This window comes from Danio aesculapii, chromosome 4 (genome assembly GCF_903798145.1).
Source record: "Danio aesculapii chromosome 4, fDanAes4.1, whole genome shotgun sequence".
Taxonomy (NCBI): domain Eukaryota; kingdom Metazoa; phylum Chordata; class Actinopteri; order Cypriniformes; family Danionidae; genus Danio; species Danio aesculapii.
This window is the reverse complement of record NC_079438.1, coordinates 18,443,413-18,458,450: the sequence shown is the minus strand read 5'-3', so window position 1 is coordinate 18,458,450 and position 15,038 is coordinate 18,443,413. Positions and strand designations below refer to the sequence as shown.

At 39.0% G+C, this 15,038-nt stretch overlaps 1 protein-coding gene across 1 annotated transcript in view; it reads right to left on the bottom strand.

The window, feature by feature from the left end:
- Window positions 1–15,038, bottom strand: part of LOC130222020 (gastrula zinc finger protein XlCGF57.1-like) — a 752,525-nt gene that overhangs the window by 540,175 nt on the left and 197,312 nt on the right. The window lies entirely within an intron of this gene.

Sequence of the window (15,038 nt, the reverse complement as noted above, 5' to 3'; positions counted from 1 at the left end):
AAGCATTTCTCAAAAAAAAATATTTACCATTATAGCCAAGGAGGCGTCAGGTACGTTGATCTGTGGGGGAGACTGGAATGTACAACTTTATTCTAAATTGGACTCATCTTCTAATAAGTAAATTAGTAAAGAAACTAGACAAATAAGATTTATGATGAAAGAATTAGGCTTAATAGATGTATGGAGAGACATATAACCTCTTAAAAAAGAATATACTTCCATCCACATGTCTTATTCTAGAATTGATTATTTTTTTATGTTTGGGTCAGATCAACATAAAATAAAAGACTGTAAAATAGGAACAAGAGACATCTCAGATCATGCAGGGGTATATTTAACAGTGTACCTGACCTGGACAATAAACCCAAAAAGACATTTTGGTGATTTAACCCTAATCATTTGAATGATTTAACATGTGTAGAATATGTTTAAAAAGAACTATTAGAATATTTAAACATAATGATAATAGAGCGGTGCCAAACAGCATTTCCTATTGTTTACACATTTGCTACAATACTGTTAAGGCTAGACACTGTCATGATACATTTTAACAAATAAAAACTCACAGGCTACAGCTTCTGCTTGTTGGAGCTACTCCTTCTTTGAAGAGATTTTAACTGAATCTAGCACTGAACTGGGAGAGATTCTGGAAGCTGTGTTTTGTCAAATCATGCTTGCTATGTATTTTATAATTCTCTGGAACATAATTAATATTGAACTGTAAGCATTTCTGTCTTTGTGTCGTGTCATTTGGAAGCTCAAATACAGAAACAGAAGAAGCTCTGTGGAAATAGCAGTGTTTAAACGGCATTTCAGCTTCCTCTGCTGTAACATTACAGTGCCTCTGGCTACGCCCCTTAGCTGCACATTGTGTGTGCGCGGTAAAAGTATGTTTGTGATCTCACTGGCCCGGAAGTATTTTTTTTGTAGGCTTTGCTAAGCTAACTCTGTAAAAACCAAGGTCTCCCTTTGCGTTGAACTTTGAGCATTTTACATTCAGAGATGCTGTTTATGTTTACACAGCTACATTACACATCAACTAAAGTTTAAAATATGATATCGTAGTGGACCACCCCTTTAATCCATGAATAACATTACGTTTATAATCTTAACATGATTAAAATCACAAGCATATCTGGCCAATTCATTCACAAAGTCTTTGCCACAGAGCCCATTTATAAGAGAGAGGGCAGGACCATTTCAAGTTTTTTAGAGCTAATTGGATGGTGACGCCTCTCCTTTCAGGCTCAAAGGAATGTCAATCAAAAATGCAAGAGACCGGCTGCCATTTTGTTTACCAGTTTCTTTAGTGTTATGACTGGAGACGCTGCTCCACTGAACATACTGCAAGGATTAGTTTGGATAATAGCAGTGTATTCCATGGATGTTTATCAATGTATGAATAAGTTGTGGACTAATGTTTTTACAGATTGGATTGCCTGGATTCTTGCTTAAGAGGTGAGTTTCTTTGTTGAAATCATTCTATTCACGCTAGTCTCGTCTTTCAAAAGAAAAAAATATTTAGTCTTTGTTGGAGTGTAGTTATTTTTGTGGAGCTTCCCTTTGAAGCGTGCTATATATGTTACCACGGGTGCACCTCTAGGAGAGCGGTGTGTTACTTTTACATTTCATACTTACAAAACAATATAGCCTAAACAAACCCTTACAAAAAATAACTTCAGTAAACGGAAGCAAAACTACAGTATATCAACAGTTTAAAGGAGGATAACTGAAGTAAAATGTGCAACTGCAAAATAATGAATTATAAAATTACAATAAAATTACAATAAGTTGAACAACAGTACAATTTGCAGTATATTAACGTACAACTTTACTACACTTGTGCATTGTGCTGATATATAATCTAATATCCCAATGCTGTGGCAATACTGTGCTGCACTTGTGCTGTACTTTTATTCAATGATGTTTTTTGGAAACAAGTAATCAGAATAGAATAAATAGTAAATAGAATTTGAAGAGTTTATTTGTACAGATAATTCTGTTTTTTTATCATTTTTAAATATAATGTTTTATGTTGTTTCTTGGGTTCAAAAAACGTGATTTATGGACTGTAAAAAATGTAATGAGATTTAATATTGTGTACATGAGTACAATGGCAAAACAACTGGATTTCTAAATCAGTCTGTAGAGAATGAGAGTCGATTGCTCGACTCTCAATGAACCTAGTCTCGGAATCGACTCCAGGACAGGAATCGACTCCTTGACTTGAGTCTGTTTTTTTCAAACCCTTTTAAATGAAGCAGTTACATGCTACAGTAACTTATACTACTCTTTCTCGAGCACGAAGGAGATCGAAGGCGCTCGCTTTGAATGCGTGCTCACACATTTTATGATTTTGAAGACGTGTATAAACTTCAAGTAGTTTTGCATGATTTAATAATATATCTTTAGATTGGGTGTATATTACATGCTTAATATTCATTTTTAGACTGTGTGTGTGTGGATATATATATATATATATATATATATATAATATATAATTATTATTTAAAATGAAAATGATTACATTATATTAAAATATTATTATTGATAATTTTATCCAGTTCCCTTAAAACTTCCCTGCTGAACAAAACAGCTTAAACCTGCCTAGGCTGGTTGGCTGGTTTTAGCTGGTCGACCAGCCTGGTTTTAGAGGGGTTTTGGCCATTTCCAGGCTAGTTTCCAGCCATTTCCAGCCTGGTCTTAGCTAGTCAGTCTAGAAAATGACCAGCTTGACCAGCCTAGCCAGGCTGGGGGAGCACAGCCAAAACCAACTATGTCCAGCTTAAACCAGGCTGCTCAAGGTGGTTTGAGCCGGATTTAGCTAGTCATTTTCCAGCCTGACCAGCTAGGACCAGGCTGGAAAGGGCTGGAAACCAGCCTGGAAATGGCCAAAACCCCTCTAAAACCAGGCTGGTCGACCAGCTAAAACCAGCCAACCAGCCTAGGCTGGTTTAAGCTGGATTTTTCAGCAGGGTTTGCTTAAATATAAAACCAAAAAGTAAATAACTGCTTGGTCTGACAAATTTTCAGGACATTTCAGCACAACACTTTTTAACTAACTGCCCAATGGCCTTAAAAGTTTTGCCACCTTCTAAAATGATTTTTAATATTTATAGATGTCTCAGTACAACACCAGTAAAAAACACAACCTAGGAAGCGTGGATGGTGAAGGTAAGCCTATCTGTTACCTCTTTAAACTGCTAACTTCATACAGTATAATTATATAAATGTTAACACTGTATACAAAAGATGAAATATAACTGTCACCCTGTTTTACTTCCAGTGAATACAACGAAACCAATAAAGCTAGAAATACTGATGTGACAGAACAAGGCAGAAGTGTTACAATATAAAGTTAATGAGCTGGAAGCCTTGAACAGTGAACTTCGCCAGCAAGTAGTGAAGCTTTCAATGCAGCAGCAAAGAGCTGAACATATTGTTTTGTATAATGTATAAGTTAATACAGACACTGTGTATATTAGTTTGTAGAGATTAGACTGGTTGTGCACTGTTTCAAATAGTATATTGCAAAAAAACTTTTTCAATCATTTGTATTGATTTTACATTCAGATGATCTGATTCCTGGTACATCAGTTGGACGTGAAGAATCCAGTGCTGTTGACCTATTTAGTGTTGAGAACGCATCAACTGATGTAGTCATCAGTGACAGACGAATCCTGTGATGACGCCTCTTCCAGTTCCAGTTCAGAAGAGACTCAGAGAAGAAAAACTAAAGCAAGGAATAGAAAGAACAAGAAGAAGAAGAACAAGAAGAATAAATATGACAAGAAAACGAGGTCCACCCTTTCTGACACAGCTACAAGTAGATGTTCACTGTATTTCAACACTAGGTGTCTCCAGGATTAGGGTTATCACCTCAGATTCTTTAAAAACACTAATAAAAGGAAAAAGTTTTTAACCTGAGGAGCGAGGACATTTTCTGTTAAGTTCATTCCTGATGGGGGCGCCATTGAGTTCATTCCAGGCGGAATTATATGAAGTATAACATTAATACATTATATGTTGTTTGTTTTAATGTGGACAGCTCTCAGTCCTTATTGAACTAAACACCAGCACCAGAATAAATACTCAAATAATCTTTACAAACACATTCAATTTTATTGAATCACTAAGCATTTTTCTGCTAAAATCACCAAGAAGCTGCTGGAGAAATGCCAAAACAGGCCGCAATATAATCTTTCAACTGACGTTCAATAACAGGCTACTTAAATATTTCTTTACAACATTTTCTTACTCATAAACCTCCTTAAACATCACTAATCTAAACCAGTCCATGACTGACATGAACAACAGAAATTAAGGAACAAACAGAATAAGAGAGAGAATAGAAAGGCACAGGGTTTGAAAGGATTAGTTTACTTCCAGAACAAGTTGACAGATGTGCTCCGCCTCTTGTTATCCAAGAAGTGCATGTCTTTCTTTCCTCAGTTTATCTTAAAAACCAATGTCTTTAAAACTGAAGAAAGAAAGGCATGAACATCTTAGATGGCAGGAGGGTGAGTGCATTCACTATACAAAATGTTAATGAAGTAAACTAATCCTTTTAAAACTGAAGCATTCTGGTCGCAGATTTCCGCTTGAGGGTAACGATGGTGTTGTACACACAGTTTTTTACGTCCGTCCACGTTCTCTCCCTGAGAGCGGTTTCTTCAGTAAGACAATTCATGCAAGCGGCTTTACCTGGAACTCTGCGTTGCGCAATGTAGCTACTCAGATGCTTACTGACCGCCCTTCTCTCCTCATCACTCCACGGGCGTTTGGTTATCGTGGTGGTCTTCACAACTGACAAGACAAAATGGATGGTATAACCATAAAAACCAGACCAAAATGTAGCTTTCTTACATAGTTCTTGACTGTAAATGCAATTATATCCTTAAAAACCTTTTCCCCAAAGATGTTACCTGTGTATCAGAGCTAATCAATCAGTAAATTAAAAGAGTAATGACATTAGGAATCAAATCTGCTTTGACCTATAGGAATAAATCATGATCCAAGAGTTCAGTATTGTACAGCACACTGAATCATGATACAAGGCCACCACTATCGGCCAAATATCAAATTCCTGGACTGTTCCCTGACCTAGACATGTACAGGTATTACATTAACTGCGTAAAGGAGGAGAGCACACTAATGCACACTATCCCCACGTGGAGAAGCATGGCAAAAGGACGACGACTGACAATTTATCCAAAGATTGGAATTATTATTTTGGAAAAAGACGAGGGACTTCTGGTGGAAGATTCACTCTGTGTGACACGAGGACAAAAACTGGCAGAGAAACACAGGAACACGTCTAACGCGCTCAGTTTCACGACCACCATTCAGTGCAGTTCAGGGAGATAAAGGTAAGTTTACTGCTCATCTCCATCTTTAACATTAATTAAAATCCACCAGTTGAAGGACAGGATGTTAAACAGTTTAAAACTAGCTTGTGTCAGCGTAGTTTAATGTGTCACATATAATAACAAACCAAATATAATAATTTTGAAAAGATGCAGTGTGAAAGAATAATTTAGACTGTAAGCTGATGATGGACGCTGTCTGCCACACAGTGCAAATGAACTTGCTGCTTATAAAAGTCCACCTGGTTAAATTAGCAGAGTGTCTGGCTTGTTCAGAAAACAGACAGTAAGTTAGTATGTGTCAGTAATGCTCATTTAAAGAAGATGTTATCTGTATATTTGCCTATTTTCAGAGTTCATTATTACTATTGCACTGCAAGAAAGTTGCAAATAAAGAGGGAATTTCAGCTCAGCATCATCATCGTTTCTCGCAGCAGGACTGTTGAAGAACAAAATAATTATATATTTCTGGAATGTATATACATTTGTAGAATAGTTAATCAAAGGATTAATGTCTGGTCTGTTTGTGCCATGCAGCAGTGCTGGATCATCAGCCCACAGTCTCAGAGGATTCAGCCACAGTCTTCACCTGCATCCATTTATTTGTGCTCAGATGTTTGAGGTACTGTTTGTTATTTAAATAATTAAAGTTGTTTCTGTGAGGTAAACACTGATGTTGGTTAAGCTCTTTTAAAAACAGTTTTATTATGGATTTTGCTTTTCAATTTTCTATTAAACTGAATATCATGATAATAATGTATACTGTGATAAAACCTGTCAATTAATAGCATCCTGGAAATGAGATACCGGACATGCCTACACTGACTACAAACTGAATTTGCATGGCCTATAATGGATGGATTCACCTATGTGAAGCAATATTTTTAGCAAAAAAAAAAAAAAAAAAAAAAGATATTAGTACAATAACTGCTATAATAATCATTACATTCATCAATTCTCACAATTGCTAGTTGCAAAGATTTAAGAAATGTACCATTTGCTTTCCCCTTGGCCACTCTCTTCTTCTTGATCTGAGGTGAGGGCTGCTCAGAAGAGCTCACTCTATCAGTCTGATCTGCAACAGTCAAACATCAGCGGTCAGTGAATGCTTCAGCACTGTGGATGGTCAACGTCCACCTCTAATGATCAGATTTCACTGTCAGTGATTCAGTAAAGCCTAGCCTAACCAGAATTTGTTTGTTCAGATTTCATGAGAAACACCCCTGATAGCAAACTCTATCTAGGCCACTTTCAGGCCATAACCTGGCATATGGTGCGGGCCACTATATGCCTGGGTCCTCGACCCAAACCAGCACACACACTGGAAACCAAGTGGGAAAAAAACCCCAAAAAAACACTGAAACTTAGATCCAGTTCCCTCCCTGTTAAACAACATGCACTATCAGAGAGATCTGCATATCTACCTTGATTTACACTGAACTGTGGAGTAAATCATGATTTTGCATATTGAGACCTAGCGGTGCATTTATCAGGTTTAAAAAGAAATCATCACTTAATCACTGAAAACACACAGACAACAAGAATCAGTGTACAAGTCAACAATGGTGACATGCTTTATGCCGCAATGCACTGCAACAAGGTAGTTGTCACCATCATCGAGATGCATACGCTGATTCTTGATGTCTGTGTGTTTTGAGTGATTTAGACGTACAGTGCATTTTATAAACCTGATTATGGCTGGGTCTCATTCTGCTGTCAGTACAGTATAATCAACACGGTGTCATATTTCATAACATTAAACGACACTGACAAGATTAGATCAGAGAACTAAACTTTTAAACAACAAAAATTAACATTATAAACGTTTCTTGTTTTTCTTGTCATAATCACAGTAATTTATACCAAATTAACATTAATTTATGCTAATTTACGTTCTTCACCACAGTAGTTACTATGAAATCTGTTTAAATTAAACACTGGGCGGACCTGTTACGGCAAAAAGTGCTTGGGCCATAGGTAAATAAATGCAACTAAACCAAGAGTACTTCACTAGGTGAACCAACCAAGTGCTTACTATCTGGGACTGCCTCACCTTTAACCTCTGAAGCCTGGTCATCACTGCAGTGGTCTGATGATTTCTGAGGGGAGAAGTCATACACCGCTCTCTTCTTCTTCCTCTTGATCTGAGGTGAGGGTTTGGTCAAGCTCACTTCGTGAGTTTTTTCTGCAACAGACAAACATCAGCTGTCAGTGAAAGCTCAAATACTCTACTGAAGCACTGAAAATGACTAGGTGTCTTAAACAACAAGCTGACTTTTTGCAAATGGACTTTCAGTACAATCACTAAACATTCTGACTCCGACATCTGAGACCTTGTGTACACTCTGTGAGAGCATCCTATCGACACCACAACTTGCCATAATATCAAAGCACAGCATGTGTTGAATGAACTCCGTGTTGACAGACGATGACAAAGTAAACAGACAGGGCCTGTGGTGCAATGGATAACGCGTCTGACTACAGATCAGAAGATTCTAGGTTTGACTCCTGGCTGGCTCACTTTGGTCTTTTTGCTTTGCTGTCAGTCAGTGCACTGCGGTCGCTTTCCCCCCCCTGGAGCTGTTCAGTTCCACTCTGGAGTGAATCGAGTTTCTGGGGCCGCCAGCACAGAGCCCGTGGGGTGCTCCCCTGGTTTCAAAGGCTGTCCCAACTGCTGATTTTTATTAACGTCTACTACAGCTACACCAACCGTAAACCCAGCCTACATGTTGCAAAAGTCCCTACCACTTTGAAGTCACCCAGCCAACTTGCAGCGTAATCTCTTTTCATCTTGTAAGTCTCTGAGCTGCAGCAATACCTAAGTGCTCTGATAAAACATGCATAAAAGAAACTATGGCTTTTAAAACCATGAGACTATGTATGAGATCAGAAAGAACTGAAGTTTGTGCAGACTGGCCCACACAAGTGATAGCTCCCATATGGTCTAGCGGTCAGGATTCCTGGTTTTCACCCAGCGGCCCGGCTTGGACTCCTGGTATAGGAAGGCTTGAGCGTTTTTGCTTCTAACCTTTTTGGCCAGCAGTCGGACTGCAGCAACCTTAAGAGGGTGGGCTTGTGGAAATCTCTTGTAAGCCTTCGATAGCTCAGTTGGTAGAGCGGAGGACTGTAGGTGGGATGTTGGCAATCCTTAGGACTGGTGTTGGCAATCCTTAGGTTGCTGGTTGGTAACAAAGATGTCTTTTCGTCTAATTACTTGTGTCTGTGCATACAAATATGCATAAACATTCACAAAAGCATATATAAGATACCCTGTGACAAAACCTTTTCCTTTAAACACAGTAAAGCGATCCCATACTGGCCATCTTTTGCTACTTTTGGCCTTTGTAGATAATTGTTTGTACATTAATCACAAATGGATGAGAAACACTGTAACATCAAACTCATTTGTGTTCATTCCAGGTGCTGTGAAATGTTATGTATAATCTGCAGAGGTAATCAGGTGTAAAGTGCCATATATCTGATCCAGTCCTCCAGCACATTTTTTTTTTTGCTTTAAATTAAAGTCTTTTACACTAAAAGCATTATGAAATTGGTCTTTTGTTGCTAATAATTGATTTATATTATCTGAAATATAACTAATTCTATTATATTTGAATGTTTTACATTAAATTAGTGTGAATTGTCAATTAATATGAAAATATACATTTAAATATGCATCTAAATTTGCTTCAATATATAAAGCTTTTACTGTGTGTTGGCCTGTTTGTGAAGCTAAATCTTTAACTTAAGTTGATTGATTTGCACTGATTTTATGTTTTAAATAGCCGTCTTAAAGATTTGCTGCATCAGCAGTGTTTATTTCAGGATTGTAGATGTATTCAGATTCATTATATTTTATATTATGATATATCTATAATCTACAACAAAGAACTGAATTGCACTGACTCTGGAGAAATGAATCAAACTGACTCTCATGTGTCTTGTGATTGGCTGTTTACTGCAAGTCACACTTTCAGCTGCGTATGCTCCAGAGTTGATCACAAACTAAAATCAAGTCAACAGGAAAGGTTTATATCAAGCATTGTCAAATCAATTAACATCATCGTGCCCAGGTTGGGTTTATTTGATTTTGTCAACTTCCAGAGCCTCCTGTCTTAACCAGGAGAAGGGGGAGAATGCACTCACTCTGCATAGTGACATTCTGAAATCAAATTCAGCCTAATAGACAAATGAATCAATGCGCAAAAAATCACAACAAATTAACGGTTACCAAGACAGATCTCACAACAAGACAGGGAACAAATCAAGCCTCATGTAACACAAACAAACAAATCAAGAAAGCAACTTCTAGTCAGACACTTCCACAGCACAGCAGCTTCTAAATGCACCCACTCTGTCTCAGGCAGGCTCATATCTAGTAGCAGCGGGGCATTAATCTGAAAGCAAGTTAGCCTAGAGTTTGAGTTTGTATAATTCTGTTGTACTGTGCTGTGAAAAGGGGCAGGATAAAACAATAAGATTAAGAGTTGGTAAAAGCAAGTGATCGCTCCATATTACATTTTTCTGTACAGAGAGGTCATGTTTTGATCTTCTATTGGTTTCATGCTCTCACATGATGCGATTTCAAGCTTATCCACCATCAAATCTGTCATGCATCTATATATTTATAATTAGAAAATAATCACATCACAAGTAAAATTATTGTATAGGCAGTTTATACAGGGTAATTCAACGACAAGAGTTCACTTTCATATCTACACAATGCAGAACTTTTAATGTGATTAACCTGCTCCACCTACACCAACTACAGCATTTCTCAGACTTCTTTTTCACCATGGTGTAATTACAGAGGTGGACATCACATAAAACAACAACTGCACTTACTCCTGTAACTTGTTTTCAACAATGAATTTAAATCTTTGTGTCACATATTCATTTAAATAAATGGATCATCATCATGTGCAGTTATCTTTATTAATAGAATCAGAATCGGTTTTATTGCCAAGTGTGCTTCACACACACAAGGAATTTGTTTTGGCTACAGAAGCTTCCAGTGTACATAAAGTGACATGTGACAACACAAAATAATCTGAAAACATAAAATAATAATAATAAAAAATGATGAACATTAAACAGATGCGGTTAGTGAAGAAACCTGGATGTTGAGTTGTATGTACAGATTGTTATAAATATACAGGTTATAAGGTGCTGTGTACAAGTGCGAATGTAGAAAGTATTGCATTGTATATTGATATAAGGTGCTGTGTACAAGTGCGTATGAGAAAGTATTGCACATATTTATTGCACAGTAGGGGAATATTTAACTGTTCATAAGGTAGACAGCCTGAGGAAAGAAACTTTTCCTGTGTCTGGCTGTTTTTGTGCTCGGTGCTCTGAAGCGCCGACCAGACGGTAACAGTTCGAACAGGTAGTGTGCTGGGTGTGAGGCGTCCAGAGTGATTTTGCGAGCCCTTTTACTCACTCTGGAAGAGTACAGTTCTTGAAGTGTAGGAAGGGTAGTGCCAGTGATTCGTTCAGCAGTCCGGACTATTCGCTGTAGTCTACGGAGGTCAGTTTTGGCAGCTGAGCCGAACCAGACGGTGATTGAAGTGCAGAGGATGGATTGGATGACAGCTGAGTAGAACTGTACGAGCAGCTCCTGTGGCAGGTTGAACTTCCTCAGCTGACGAAGGAAGTACAGTCTCTGCTGGGCTTTCTTCACAATAGAGTCTATATGAGTGTCCCACTTCAGATCCTGAGAGATGGTGGTGCCCAGGAACCTGAATGACTCTACTGCAGCCACAGTGCTGTTCATGATGGTGAGTGGGGGGAGTGCAGGGGGGTTTCTCCTGAAGTCCACTATCATCTCCACTGTTTTGAGCGTGTTCAGCTCCAGGTTGTTGTATCTGCACCATAACGCCAGCCGCTCCACCTCCTGTCTGTATGCAGACTCGTCACCGTTCTGGATGAGGCCGATAACAGTAGTGTCGTCTGCAAACTTAATGAGTTTGATGGAGGGGTCTTTTGCAGTGCAGTCGTTGGTGTACAAGGAGAAGAGCAGTGGAGAAAGAACACATCCCTGGGGGGCACCAGTGCTGATGGTGCGGCTGTCGGATGTGATTTTGCCCATTCTGACTAGCTGCTGTCTATCTGTCAGAAAGCTGGTGATCCATTGACAGACAGAGCTAGGAACAGAGAGCTGGGCCAGTTTGTACTCAAGCAGTGATGGGACGATGGTGTTAAAGGCAGAACTGAAGTCCACAAACAGAATCCTTGCGTAGTTCCCTGGTTTGTCCAGATGTTGTAGGGTATAATGCAGTCCCATGTTGACTGCATCATCCACAGACCGGTTTGCTCTATAGGCGAACTGCAGGGGGTCCAGCAGGGGTCCAGTGATGTCCTTCAGATATGCTAGCACCAGTCTTTCGAATGACTTCATGGCCACAGATGTTAAGGCCACAGGTCTGTAGTCATTGAGTCCTGTGATCTTTGGCTTCTTTGGGATTGGGATGATGGTGGAGCGCTTAAAGCAGGATGGAACTTTGCGCTGTTCCAGTGATCTATTGAAGATATGGGAGAAAATGGGAGCCAGCTGGTCAGCGCAGGTTCTCAGACAGGCTGGTGAGACACCATCTGGCCCTGGTGCTTTCCTTCTCTTCTGTTTACTGAAGATCTGACGCACATTTTCCTCACTGATCTGAAGAGCAGGGGGGAGAGGAAGATGGCTGGAGGTGTTGATGGCTGTGTAGGGCGATGGTCCGGGCTGTGTTGATGTGGTGTTGATGGCTGTGTAGGGAGATGGTCCGGGCTGTGTTGATGTGGTATTGATTGCCGTGTAGGGTGATGGTCCGGGCTGTGTTGATGTGGTGTAATAGCTGCCTAATAGGCCTGACCATTAACTGAATAGGACTGATTTACATATAAGAAACCTGTTAACAGGTATAACTGTTCATGCCAGTACCAACTTGATAATCTAAAGCATATTACATGAACAGGACCTGCCTTACATCTCTTAAGACAAATAAGCAAAGGTGTCTATAACAATACATGCTTGATTCCCCAAATCATTACAATCATTACATCTGAATGGTGCCTTTCACATAACGTGTGTGTGTGGCATTATAGTGTACAATTTGGCATCAGCATCTTTGCTTAAGAAATGAGAAGAAATAAACTATCAGTCCTTAAGAACAGGATGAGAAGTTTAGAGTTTAGAAACATAAGTTTAGAAATATGAAACACCTGCAGATGGTGTACTGGTGTTCACTAAGAGGGCAAACTATGACTCTTCCAGTTAAAGAAGTTAAACACTCGGGCGAGTGACTATACTGCGCAAATAATTGTATTAACTACTAAACAACTACTAAATAATAGTAGTATGGGATGGATTGCTATTGTAAATGCCAAGAAAATGAGACAAACTACATTAAAATAAGTCTTACAGTGGTGATTCCTATACAATACTTCATATGCTGTTTCAAATGTCAGTAGCTGATCTGCAGGTGCTCTGTATGGTTAATGTTAATACAGTTAATAAATGTGTCTAAACATATCAAAGTGGCACAATACAGCATATGAGAGACAAACATTTGATAATTCTTCAGCCTATGCAGGCTGGATGAAAAACTCTGGCAGGAGCAGGATGTATATGAAGTTTATTTGCAAAAAACATAACTAAATTATTTTGAGATTTTTGCAGTATTTTCAAAATACAGTATTTTATTTTGCTACATTGTGTGGCTGCTGTATTTTGTAGTTTATTTTGACACATGTAAAATTAGTATTGCACATTATAAGTTAATTAACATGAAGTGATGATATGGTTGTTTCTCACTGTTGATTGTAATGCATTAGCCAACGTTTAATGAATCTTTGTGACTTTAACGTGTTACCTTTTCTTTTAGTCCTCTGCATTTGACCCATCTAAGTGCACGCACGCAGACACACACACACACACACACACAGAGTGAACATACACCCAGAGCAGTGGGCAGCTATCGCTTCCAGCACCTGCTGAACAATTTGCATAATTTGATGCCTATATATATATGTGTGTGTGTAATTTTTTTCTATTTCTCATTCAAAGGAGTCTATAAATGAATTGAAATTAATAAAAGTTCTACTTTACCACAATAGTTTTGTTGTTCCACATTTTCACTTTGTCCTCCTTCTGTTGCCTGTTTCAATCGATCTTGAATCCCTTCTCGATTTCGAGTCCAGTTAGTGTAAAGTGTCTTTATGAAATATTTCTATGGCTAACTGAGACCAGACATGTGAGGAATAGTCTGTGTTTCTATTTAAAATATCAGCTTTGACAAATGTTGGTACTAACAAATCCAAACCACAAACAGATTCCCATTAAATACTTCTTATGAAAGTCAAGCCCTTTTTAAAACGACCCATTTGTTCATGTTGTCGGAGGAAACACTTACATACATCTGTGCATTTGTCTGAAAAGCATGATGTGAAAACTTCTACCATTTCTACATTATCATTTGTTGTGTCTGTCTGGTGTTGGCCTTGGCAAAAAGTACCTTCAGCTGCGGGAGTTCAGCACAAATGTATCCAAAAAAACTGAGTGAAAGGCATCACATGAGAAATAACCGCCAACTTATCCAGCATATATTTTGCGTGGGTCAGTTGGCATTTCTGTGTGGAGTTTGCATGTTCACCCCATTTTGGCATAAGTTTCCTCCGGGTGCTCCAGTTTCCCCCACAGTACAAAGACATGCGCTATAGGTGAATTATATAAGCTAAATTGGCAGTAGTGTATGTGTGTGAATGCAAGAGTGTGTGGGTGTTTCTCAGTGTCAGATTTGCAGCAGGAAGCGCATCCGCTCTGTAAAACATATGCTGGATAAATTGGCGGTTCATTCCACTGTGGCGACCCCTGATTAATAAAGATTAGATTAGATTCAACTTTATTGTCATTACACATGTACAAGAACAAGGCAACGAAATGCAGTTTAGGTCTAACCAGCAGTGCAATAGCAGCAAGTGCAGGATACAGGTATAAGTTATAAAGTGCAGTTATAGAAAAACTATGGTGATATTTACAGATGGATGTACTATGAACATTATATACAGTTTGTATTAGCTATGAACAGATTTACAATAAATGAATATATGTACAGGACGCTATTGAGAATCAGGAGTGTGCAGATAGATAAACAATTACGAATGTCCATGTGCAGTGGGTATGTACAGTTCAAATAAGTGAATCAGTGCAATGAATACGTGCAAACTTTAAATATGCAAATGTTAAATAGTGCAGTGATTGTGAGGAGTATAAGTTAGAGGAGTGTGGGGGGTGTTATTGGGGGGCAAAAGAGTCAGTGAGGGGCAAGGTTTAAAAGGGAGACAGTTCTGGGGGAAAAGCTGTTCCTCAGTCTGGTTTTTGTAGGCAGGAGAGAAAACAGTCTGTGAGCAGGGTGAGAGGTGTCCTTAAGAATACTGCGTGCTCGGCGCAGACAGTGTTTCTTCTGGATGTCCTCAATGGCTGGCAGTGTAGTCCCTGTGATGCGTTGGGCAGTTTTCACCACCCGCTGCAATGCCTTACGCTCCGCAACAGAGCAGCTTCCATACCAGACTGTGACGCAGTTGGATGCTTTCTTGCAGCGGTAGAAGTTCACCAAGACAGTTGATGAAAGCTGGTTCTTCTTAAGTTGGCTCAAGAAGAATAGGCGCTGGTGAGCCTTCTTGACCAGGCTG